The following is a 12,303-nucleotide window of genomic DNA, read 5'->3' as shown; positions in this document are numbered from 1 at the left end:
AGAATATAATGTCCAGCATGGTGACTGTAGTTAACAATACTGTACCGCCTATGTGAACGTTGCCAAGAGAGCAGATCTTAAAAGTTCTCATCCAAGGAAAAAAATGTTTATAGCTACCTGTGGTGATGGATGTTATCTAGACTTAACTGAGGTAATCATTTCACAATATATACACACACCAAATCATTATGTTGTACACCTAAGCTAATAAAAGTTTATATGTCAATTATATATTAATTTTTTAAATATTGTAAGTGGAAGAAGCCAGACACTGTATGACTCCATATACACAAGTTTTAAGGTCCAATAAAACTAAACCGTGGTTAAACAAACCAGAAACAGGGGGTGGAGGGGGTGGTATAAGGGAGGGGAGTAGATAGAAAGCAGACCCAGCCCAAGAGTCACAAGACAGGCCAGGTGACAGGTCTCTCTCAGGTTTTAGAACTAACAATGAGAGGCAGGGGAGGGGGTAAGAAAAACGGACAGAGTTCCAAGTTGCCTGTTAGTGCTAGGCCAGCAGCTGGGGAGATCTGAGGCAGAACTTTCTTTTTCTATGGTACATATCTCAGGCTCCTTAAATTCCCTTGAATTACAAATAAAAGAATTAATCCCAAAACAGGATTATTCTTGCTTTTGGAATCCGGGAGTGAAATGTAGAAAGCCAAAAAGAGGGGATCCCTGGGTGGCGCAGCGGTTTGGCGCCTGCCTTTGGCCCAGGGCGCGATCCTGGAGACCCGGGATCGAATCCCACATCGGGCTCCCGGTGCATGGAGCCTGCTTCTCCCTCTGCCTGTGTCTCTGCCTCTCTCTCTCTCTCTATCATAAATAAATAAATAAAAATTAAAAAAAAAAAAAAGAAAGAAAGCCAAAAAGATTGTGAATTAACTGGCCTCCTGTGTACTGATTATTCAAACACAAAAAGACACACTTTTACTTGGTAGTAATGATAGTTCCAACAAAGTGCCCAGGAGGGGCTTATCCAGCTATTTTAGTCAAGCATCAATATTTTGCATTTTTTAATTTGATTTCAATTTGAAGAATTCAGATTTTTTTTCGAATTAAAAAAAAAAAGCCATACTAAAATTACAGCTAATTTATTTCCAAGAGATATGCAGGATGTATAACCACGGATATATCTTATGGTCAAAATGCTCATTCAGTAAGATTCAGAATAGTTTGCTACAGACACTATGAAGGAAATTTGTGCTGGAAACCATGATATATCCTAATTAAAATCTATAAAGGAACAGGAATTCACATATCTAGGTTGTACACAAAATCATGTGTGCCGTCTGAAATGTAAGTTAAATTCCATCCCAAAGACAATGTTGCTTTCTGAAATTCAGTCTCCACATATTCACCCAGTTGGGGTCACTCATTTCAATGCCTAAGTCAATCCCTAAGGGAAGTCTGGGACTGGACTCCAGGCTCTGCCCTGGAAAAAGATACCCAAGGGCTTTAGGAAAGGTCTTCTAACCTTGGAACTCAGGGTCCTCCTCTGTTAAATGAGAAGTCTATGATCAAAGCCTAATCATACTAAATGTATGTAATTAAATTTTATACATTCATGTCTTTGGCAACAATACTAAAGATGGTGCTATCAATTAGATTTTGCTTCATCTTGTGCCTCTCCGACTGTAATGTGTTTTTTTAAATAATTAATATGGAGTTATTGCTTCAGTAAACTCACGAAAGTGATAATAATAATGAGGATAAAAAGGAGGAAGAGGACGGAAAGAAGGAGGAAGAGGAAGAGAAGCCACCCGAATATACCTATGCCTATATCAGTTCACCAATATTAACTGAAGACCAAATAAATATATGCTTTAATGTATGTTTTAATTATACTGCTGCTTTCCTTCTCTGAATATAATAAGAGTGGTAATATAAAAGTAACTAGACTAAGGATGAACCAAAAAAATATTATTTCTAAAGAAGGGGGGGAAAAAAAAGAAAAAAAAAAAGAAGGGGGAAAAAGACATGATCATGTAAAGATTCCTAAATCTTTTAGGACTTTAAAAGAAATATTTCCTTACCTTAAAAATAAATTATAAGTCTGGCATTAGAGAGAGAGATCTAACATGCTATTCAATCATTTATTCAATAAACATTAATAGAACATCTATAATGGGCAAAGCATTGTGCCATATGGTATTTTAGCAAAGACAAAGAGAATATGGTCCCTGACTATAAGACCTTACAATCTAGAAGGGAAAATAAGTTAATAATAAATACAGTTAGCTGTAACATAAAATAGAATGTGGCAAGAGATATAAGAATGAATAATTTATGAATAATACAGGTCAGAGGAAGGAGGGATCTGTGTAGGCAATTTTATTCAAGAATTATTCATAGAGAAGGTAACATCTGAGATAAGCCTTGAAGGATGGGTATAATCATAACTGGCAGAGAAAGAAAGGAGTGAAGAAGACACGTAGTACAGAGGAAGTGAATGCCACACAGGTGAGAAAATGAGACTTGTTCAGAGAAGACTCTTAAGTGTCATTTTTGGAATACTTCTTATATGCTTTTAAAGGTTAATTCATTTTCCTTACAATTATCCTATTAGAAGGGATTCTTTTCTTTTTTTAAAGATTTATTTATTTGAGAGAGAATGCATGCAGGTACATGGAGGGGAGGGGCAGAAGGAGAGGGAGAGAATCTCAAGCAGACTCCCTTGCTGAGCGTGAAGCTGGGTGTGTGTGGGGGGGGGGGGAGCTCCACACAGGGTATCACGACACAGGGCTCCATCTCTCGACCTTGAGATCATGACCTTAGCTGAAATCCAAGTTGGATGCTTAACCAACTGGGCCACCCAAGTGCCCCCTATTAGAAGGGATTCTTCACCCCACTTTACAGATAAGGCCCCTGGGGCATATCAAGTGAAGTCTTCTGAAGTGCAAAGCCACACCACTGGTGAATGGTAGGCTTACTCAGAAGCCCAAGTCTGATGATACCAACGCTACATCCTTCAGTTACCATGTTACTTCCCTCCTTCCCTCCTGCCTCCATAAAGAGGAGGGGTGGGATCCAAAGTGGGATCCAAGCCAGCCCAGACCAATGGGGCTTTTAAACCATAGCCTAATGGGTTTACATCTTCAGAAAGATTTTGAATATCACTGGGGAACTGTTTGCAAAACCACTGCATTAAAAATCCTCAACTGGCCATGGTGAGTAGGAGATAGAGATAGAGAATGAACGAGGCAAAGTAACCAAGCACAGTAGTTCAAGTAAAAAGTAGCAGAGCCCTGACAAAAATAATCGTGCTGAATATAAAGGAAAAAGCAGATCAGAAGATGTTACAGAGAGAGTCAATAGAATTGTAATGTGTAAACTGAGACAGAAAAATATGTTTGTCATCCTCTCAAGTTTTTAACACTGAATTGAGAAAATGCACTGTTATGGGGAAAACAATTTAATCTAAAAAAAAAACAATTTAATCTTAGACATATTTATTAAGCCTCAGTGGCAGTGGGATATTCGAGATAAAATTCCTGACCCACTGCAACTGTGGGAGTGAGTACCAGGAAGAGAATATGAAGAGCAAAGACGCAGTACTAACCTCTGAAGGGAGTTCTCATTCGAATGGCCAAAGAGGGCTCGAAAGGAGTCAAGTAGAAAATGTCACAAGTCAGAATAGAAAAGTGGCAGAGAAAGAGAAACAGAGATCATCAACACTTAGGCAGTGAAAACCATGACTGCACCACAATCAAATGAAAGACAATTCCATCTTTCCACCTAACAAAATAGCAAGAAGCAGACAGAACATTTCTAATATACACTCATTTTCTTAAAACAAAAATGTTGGGGATCCCTGGGTGGCTCAGTGGTTTAGCGCCTGCCTTCTGCCTGCCCAGGGTGTGATCCTGGAGACCCAGGATGGAGTCCCACAACAGGCTCCCCGCATGGAGCCTGCTTCTCCCTCTGCCTGTGTCTCTACCTCTCTCTCTCTCTTTCTCTCTCTCAGTCTTATGAACAAATAAATGAAAAATTTTTAAATGTTACTTTTTTATTATGAAATGTGTTTTGATCAATTTTATTATATAACATTAAAATCATCACTTATACATTTTTAAATAATTATATATGCTCTTTTTTCCAATGCCTGGCATTTCAGAGACAATCTATTATTCTGACAAGTCTAAAAAAGAAAAGAAGGGGAAAATAACCCTTATTAAATGCTTATATGTGCCAGGCACAATTTATATTGTAATATATAACGTGTGTGTGTGTGCGCGCGCAGAGCGTCTGGTATGTATCTTCTTCCATTGTATTTGTTTATATATACATATACATACATAAACATGCAAACCATAAACGACGGCTGACACAGTTAATGGAAAATTAAACATAAGGATACATAAAACTACAACCCAAGCATTCATAAGATTCTATACTGGTGTACAGGTTCTTGAGTACTAAGTTTTTAACTAATTAATTAAATCCGAAGTCTGTTGCATAGTTAGGAAATAAGTGTTTACTGCCATCTGGTGGAAATCTGGCCTATCTACAAACAAATAAATTAGCTGTCTCTGGAAGGGTAATGATCAAATCTTTAATGCATAAAATGATTTGCATTACTCGGTCTCTCTTGTTCTGGGAAGGATCATTATTGCTTTAAGAATACCCAAAGAAAGAAAATGTAGAAGCAGGGGATCAGAAATTGTGATATGTGATTTACAATTGCTCCCATGACTATGGAAGAACAGTTTACTGAGACTCCCATATTATTCCACTCAAAATATGATAAAATTATCCCCCCCACCCCCATTGATATGGTTGGGAACTCTCTTGCACCAATAAGGCGATACAAGTAAAAGATCTAGGGCAATGAGTGTGCTTACAACCATGCTGTGTATTAAATGCAAACATACATGACTATTTCCATTCTTTCCTCTCATGTTACCTTCTTTTTTGTATGGACCACAGAAACTGACATCACAGGAAGGCAGCCTAACAATACGGTACTGTAAATGTACTGTAATGCATTATCTGACAAAGCCACAAATGGCTTCATTCTCTAATTCACAATTAAATACTTTGTTCCACGTTTTGTCGATGAGCTTCTAGCATTGTGTGATTCTCAAAAATAAATTTTGAATTCCCTAAAACAAAATAGCACTATATTTATAGTGCTATTCTTAAATAGCTGGCAGTTTATGTGTTTTGTCTCTATAATTAGACTATAGAAGCTTCCACGAATAAAATGGTCTAATTTCCTTTGGATAGTGTCCCCTACATTTCTACACAAGCAATAGCCTCATTATATTTTTTCTGAAAAACTTAACCACCCTCTAAGTACTGGTTAAAATAGAATATCAGGTTTAGGAGGTGCATGTATAAGTAAAATTGTGAGGGTTTGTTTTTTTTCTCATTTGTGCTTATATTTAAGATTGCAGCCCTTGAAACTCACTGTGAGATTTACTGTGGTCATCGATAGATGTTAATAATTTAAACATTACACAAAATCAGTTATCTCAGATGTAGGTGTATGCTGAAAGTAATTGCAAAGGAGATGTCTCAGTGACTGGATTAATATTCTCTTCTACACTGCAAACTCCCAAAGGATAAGGACCAAGTGTTAATCACCTTTGTTTGTTTCAAAATAGTGCTTCCACCTAGTAGGCAGTTGACAAATGATGGTGTAACATAGGTTAGGGTTTCTCAACATAGGTTGGCCTTACTGGCATTTGGAACCAGACCATCCTTTGTTGTAGTGGCTGCCCTGTGCATGGATGTTTAGCTGCATCCCTAGCCTCTACCCACTAGATGCCAGTAGCTCCCTCTCCCCCGTCTGACAATAAAAATGTCTCCAGACATTGTCAAGTCTCCCCTGGCCAAGTGGATCACCCTAGGCTGAGAATCAATGGTATAGATGAAGCCCCACAAATCTAGCATCGAACCCAAAGACTATCATTATCTTGTTTTGAACTTTGGACAAAGTAAATCACCTCTCTGAACCTGGGCTTCTTTTTTTCTGTAAAGTGAAATGACTGGATGTATAGCCTCAGTCTTTCTCTCTCCGATTCATCCATTAGATTATGTAGTATTTACTGAATATAGATTAAATATTAGACACTATTCCATGTACCCAGTGGTGAACCCTTATATCCCCCCGCCAAAAAAAACCTAGCTTATAAAGAAATATCAGTGCTAAAAAAAAATGTTTTTAAAAAATAATTAATAAATAAATAAATAAGAAATATCAGTGCTAAATAAAAATTATAATCATAATAATAGTAGGAGTAGTGATGGTAATAATAACACTACTCCATATTTTCTGTTCCCTTCTCAATGGAAGTGAAGGGACTTAATAGTTATTGGATATATTTTATGTGCAAGATGCTGAACACTCCATATCTTAATTCTAAAATAATCCCATGTAATATATATTATCATCTTTTTTACACACAAGGGAACAGAGATTCAGAGAGGTTAAATATTTGCTTTAAGTCAGACAGATTGTGAGTAGTATATATGAGATTTTTTTCCCTACCACACTAGCTTTCTTTGCCACACTGGCCAATAGAAACACCATATATTCAAAGGCAATTCAAGAAATTGGAATAATCCAATTTACCAGAAATGCCTCAAGCACATGAAAGTAATATTTCAAATTATCAATTTGTATATTGAGAATAGAAAGGCTGAGGGAAAAGAGTAACACATTGCCAGGAACTTCCTCTAATGAAAAAACAGCTCTGTTCTCAGTTTATTTTTTTTTTTAATATACCTTTAAAAAACCTATCTTGAAAAAATAAAAATAAAATAAAAATAAATAAAAACCTATCTTGTATGACTTTTTTTTTTTTAATTAATGTTCCTCCTCCTTCATAGCCCTGATATGAAAAGTCAGTTCACCCCTACTTCCGCTTCCTGGCTTCCTCATCATTCCTCCACCCCCTGGATTCTGGCTTCCACTAAAAATGCTCTCAATCACAAATGACTGTGTTCTTGCCAAATGCTGTAAATACATTTTGTTCCTGACCTTTTCGGTAGCACTCTCCTTTTTGAAACTCTATCCTCCCTTGCTTGACATTTGTGATTCAGCCCTTTGGATTTTCCAGTTGCTTTTCTAACTTCTCAGGCTCCCCGTCTGTTGTCCACCCTTAAAAGATGATGTTCCCCACAGCTCCACCTTCAAACATCTTCTCACTCTTTTTGTACTGCCTGGTGATGTCAGCCATGCTAATGCTGACCAGCCAGACAATCCCCAAAGATGTGAATCCTGTACCTATCAGGCGTTTTCACCTGGACATTCTACAGCACCTCCAATTAGACATACTCAAAACTGAATGGATTATTTCCCCATCAATGCTGCACCTCTTCCCATTTTCTCTAAATTGGAGAATGACATCACCAGTTCTCCAAAGCCAGAATCTTCCAACTCCTTAACCTTTAACATTTATGGATTACAACTCCATTGTTTCCATGTCCTAAAAATGTCTTCTCCACTCACCCTTCTTGCCATTACCAATGCCACTCCCTTGGTTCAAGTCTTCAAAATATTCTAGAGGTATTAGACTTTTGTCACCTACCTGGGCTCCCTATCTCTAAGGTGATCCCTTCCAGTTGCTTTTACAAAGGCTCCAGAGCAGCTCTGCCAACTGGATCTTTCCCTGTGATGATGGAAACGTTCTATAATGTGTGCTATCCAGGACAATGTAGTTATTGAGACACTTGAAATGTGACTAGTGTAACTGACAAACTGACTCTTCAAAAGTATTTATTTTAATTTAAATAACGAAAATGTGGCTAGTGACTACTGCATTAGCCAATGCAACTCCAGAGTGGTCATCTCCAAACATAAATTTATTTAGAACACAGCTCTTTAAAAATAAAACCAATTCTCCTTAGCTTAATATATATGGCCTGAAAAAAATCAGCTGCCCTACATCTCTGGTCGTACCACTCCCCTCCCACCTTCTAGCACCACTTCCAAACTCACACATATCCTATGTGTGATACACATATGTATTATCCATACAAAACTAGTTTGTACCCGGGCGCCTGGGTGGCTCGGTCAGTTAAATGTCTGCCTTCAGCTCAGGTCATGATCCCAGGGTCCTGGGATTAAGCCTGGAATCAGGCTCCCTCCTCAGTGGGGAACCTGCTTCTCCACCTCCCTTTGCCACTCCCCCTGCTTGTGTTCTCTCACACTCTCTCTGTCAAATAAATCAATCTTAAAAAAAAAAAAAAACAACTAGTCTGTACAATACCACACACCTCTTTGCCTGTGCAAAAGCTATTCTCACTGCCCGAACATGCTTTCTCTCACTTCCCCACCTGCCTTACTCATCCACCAAGCAGCTCCTCCTCGGGCCTCCTCGCCATTCCTTAAACCTCTCTGGCACATTAGTGTTTCCCCATAAGCACACCATTATTCCTATTGCTATAATACATGTATCACACTGTACTGAGAGCTCTTTTAGGGCAGAAACTAGATTTTCTAGTGACATCGCTGTGTCTACCAAATGTTTACGTATAGCTGTCCAGCCTCAGCCTATAAGCTAACTACTTCAAATTTATTCCCATTACTAATTAGATCAAATTCAAACCTTCCAATCAAAATCTTCAAGCAAAGGAATCCCTCAATAATTTCTTTTAGAACTCCTTTCCTTGAATCAGGCCTCCCTCTTTTCATTGTCCACATATGATTTGGACAGTCCACAACCCTGTGTCTCCTTGACAACTTCTACAATGATTGTCCTTTTGTTTCTCTACCAACCTGTATCTGTTACTTTCTTGGAAAACCAGAAAAAAGTTCACCCCAAGCAAGAGCCTTCTTTGGATAATTTCATGCTGACCTACCTCCACCTGCACACATAATCAGCCTGACATGATCCTGTCTCCTGACCATCATGTGGCCACTTATAGTATACTGTCTTCCAAACTAGGAGGTCAATTCTTTTTTTTTTTTTTTTTTAGATTTTATTTACTCATCAAAGACACAGAGAGAAGCAGAGGCATAGGCAGAGGGAGAAGCAGGCTCCATGCAGGGAGCCTGACGCAGGACTCGATCCCAGACCTCCAGGATCACACCCTGGGCTGAAGGCGGCGCTAAACCACTGAGCCACCAGGGCTGCCCTAAGAGGTGAGTTCTTTGAGGGCAGAAACTCACTCCTCTGCTTCCTTCTCTATAGCATTCCCTACCACATTGTGAATTTATCAGTCACCTAAAAAGCACATATGAAAGATGGTATGAAATCCTAAAGAGGGGGATCCCTGGGTGGCGCAGTGGTTTGGCGCCTGCCTTTGGCCCAGGGCGCGATCCTGGAGACCCGGGATTGAATCCCACATCAGGCTCCCGGTGCATGGAGCCTGCTTCTCCCTCTGCCTGTGTCTCTGCCTCTCTCTCTCTCTCTGTGACTATCATAAATAAATAAAAAATTTAAAAAAAAAAAAAAAAAAGAAATCCTAAAGAGGATGTCTGTTGCTGCTATGAATTCCAAAAATAATTATTCCCAACTCTTGTATTTTCAACATCCTATGATGTATTTTATTTTTTAAGAAGTATCTAGATATTAAAGATAAAACTAAAAACTTCAATAAAAGTCAAGGACCTGTTCTCTCCTATGAATAAGGATATAATATAATATAAGAAAATGAATAAGGCTAGGAAGTTACAAATCCAAATGTTGGGAATGATTTGAAATTAAAGACCCGGGCATTTTTTAAAGCAAAATAAGAAAAGGATAAGCATTGTTTTTTTAACTGCCATCAGAGGCTAATTGCGACCTGTTGTGGTACTAGAACTAGAAATCAATTTTTTTATCAAGTGACAAGGACTACAATAACTGTGATTTTGCCACATTTATAGACACTTTCACATCAGTAGGACAAGCATCGTGAGATGTGACTGTACCAGGACCTTACCTGACCTTAGCTGACAAATGAAATATAAAACTTTAACCTATGGATGCCACTATTCTGAAGCTAAGATTTCTCTTGTACTGATAAAATAGTACACAGAAGCACCCATTCTATTTTATGAGTTAAAATCAGTAGAAAATAAGTTCCTAGCTTTCCATTTTCAGAGATGTATTTAATACTTAATTCTCCTTCTCTCACCTTGCCATAAAAAAAGATGTTATCTCAAGTATTAAAGGTCAAAGAAAAGATCCTACAAGTATACCAGACTCTTTAATGGACAAAATAGCATCTGACATTTAAAGTCATATTCTCTAAAGACAGAATAGTCTTTTAAAAATCTTTTCAAGGAATGAACTGATTTCTATTTCTCAACTTTAAATAAATTCTTTTATGTATCAAGGTCTTGGATCTTCATCAAAGTTAATCATCAAAGTTAATTAACAGTTTAATTCTTAATCTAGGTATTTGAATGTATCAATGATACAAGTTTTAATTGCAGAAATTAACCAATTAATCATGTCAGTTGTCTATAGAATGTCAGTAGTAAAAACAGTCATTGATTGAAGTAAATTAAGAGTCACTAATATAAGATCCAAGATAATTTTGATGTTAATTTCTAATCTTTTATAAGACATCTAATAGGCTTTTCTAATTCTTATTTTAGATTAGATTCTCTACCTTACAGCTTAATTTTGCAGTGTCAAAGTGTTACTTTTCAAAAAAGTTACTTCAAAACATTCATGGTGCAAACAGCCCATAAATTGCAAAGCTATATTTCATTTATTTGAAGAGATTCATAAATAATAAGTCAGATATTTATAAAAGTAAGAGTAATCTCTATTTCTCACAATAAATTTAACCATGCCAGCATCACTTACTGGATGTTTACCACATTATGCCAAGCACTTTACCTCACTTAATTCTCTTAATATTGTTAGTATATAAATGTTGTGATTATTCCCATTTTCCAGAGGAAGAAATTGGATTTTAGAGAGATTAATATGCCCAAACATGACTCCAAATGCCACTCGGATACAAATCACAAAATCTTCTTCCTATCTTCTAAGCTTACAGAATCCTAAAGAGCTTTCTTATATTCATTCATTCATTCAAAAGACATTCATCAAATGCTTTCTAAGTCCCAGGCACCACCCTAGATGTGGGACACCACCCACTGTGAACAGAGTGGTGATCCAAAAATAAACAAAAAACAAAAGAATCCTTGCCTTCAGAGAGCATACATTCTGAAAGAGAATGTCAAGGGAAAAAAATGTACAGTAAATCAAATAGTGGAAAGTACTATGAGGACAACTGTCACAGATTAATAGGATGCAGAGGGTAATGGTGTTGAGTGCTGGTTGAGACAGGGATCAGCATGTTTACAGAAACTTCCTGTTTCCCACACCTTTTTCTCATCACTTCCGCATCCTCACTTCCTTATCCTCCCTCACATCCAAAGCCAAAAGTGAGATAATTAATACTAAAAATTCTAAGGCCAAATTCTGGTTTTGAATCCCAGAAAAAGCCCTAAGTTGAAAAATAGAGTTGAAGAGAGTAGAATGAATGGACATTTTTTTTCATCTAAAAAACAAATATTTTCAAAATTATTTTTACATTAGATAACCAAACTTTAATTAAGTCATTTCTAAAACTTCTATGCTGTTACTTCTATCCACCCTTCAAATCTACCAATTGTCAACATGCTTTGACATAAAAAGAAAAGATTTTATTTGTTTTTACCATTTTTATTAACAGTTTTAGGACAGTTCAGTGTCTTAGGAATAAACACCTTTCTTCTCCAATGGTTTGAACGATAAAAGCCACCCACTAGTGAGACTAGTCTCCGTGAAGATGACCTGAAACTATCAAGGCTCTACGATACCAACAATGAGTTGGTCATTTCTCCAATGCACACATTCTGAAAGGGCGAAGCTAAATAAAAAAGTTTAGGATGAATCGCATCCATATGCAAATCAGATACTCTACTGCACTCGACTTTAAAGTAAACCAACCACCAGTGTTCTGTTATCGTTGTTTTAATTTTTTTAAAGATATATTTATTTATTTTAGAGGGAGAGAGAGAGAGCACACACGTGCATGCGAGTGAACATGTTGGGGGGCGGGGCAGAGGGAGAGAGAAAATCTCAAGTATACTCCTCACTGAGCACAGAGCCCAGTGTGGAGCTCAATCTCACAACCCATGAGATCATGACTTGAGCCAAAATCACAAGTCAGACGCTTAACTTACTGAGCCACCTAGGTGCCACTTGTTGTTTTAATGTTTAAGACAAAAATTATTGAAAGGCTTCAATTAATATTCACATCTTAAGAATAATTGATATGCCAATCCAGATTATAATAGGCAATAATCAAATTTAGTATAATCACCTACAAATACAGCACCTTTCGGAGAACCTAACTGCTTATTTC

General features: G+C 37.4%; 1 protein-coding gene across 3 annotated transcripts in view; it reads right to left on the bottom strand.

Moving 5' to 3' along the window:
* ITPR2 (inositol 1,4,5-trisphosphate receptor type 2) overlaps positions 1 to 12,303 on the bottom strand; it is a 472,019-nt gene that overhangs the window by 356,201 nt on the left and 103,515 nt on the right. The gene's annotated exons all lie outside the window — the stretch shown is intronic.

Source organism: Canis lupus, chromosome 27 (assembly GCF_003254725.2).
Source record: "Canis lupus dingo isolate Sandy chromosome 27, ASM325472v2, whole genome shotgun sequence".
Classification (NCBI taxonomy): Eukaryota; Metazoa; Chordata; class Mammalia; order Carnivora; family Canidae; genus Canis; species Canis lupus.
The sequence above is the reverse complement of the archived record's forward strand: the minus strand, read 5'-3'. Positions and strand labels throughout refer to the sequence as shown.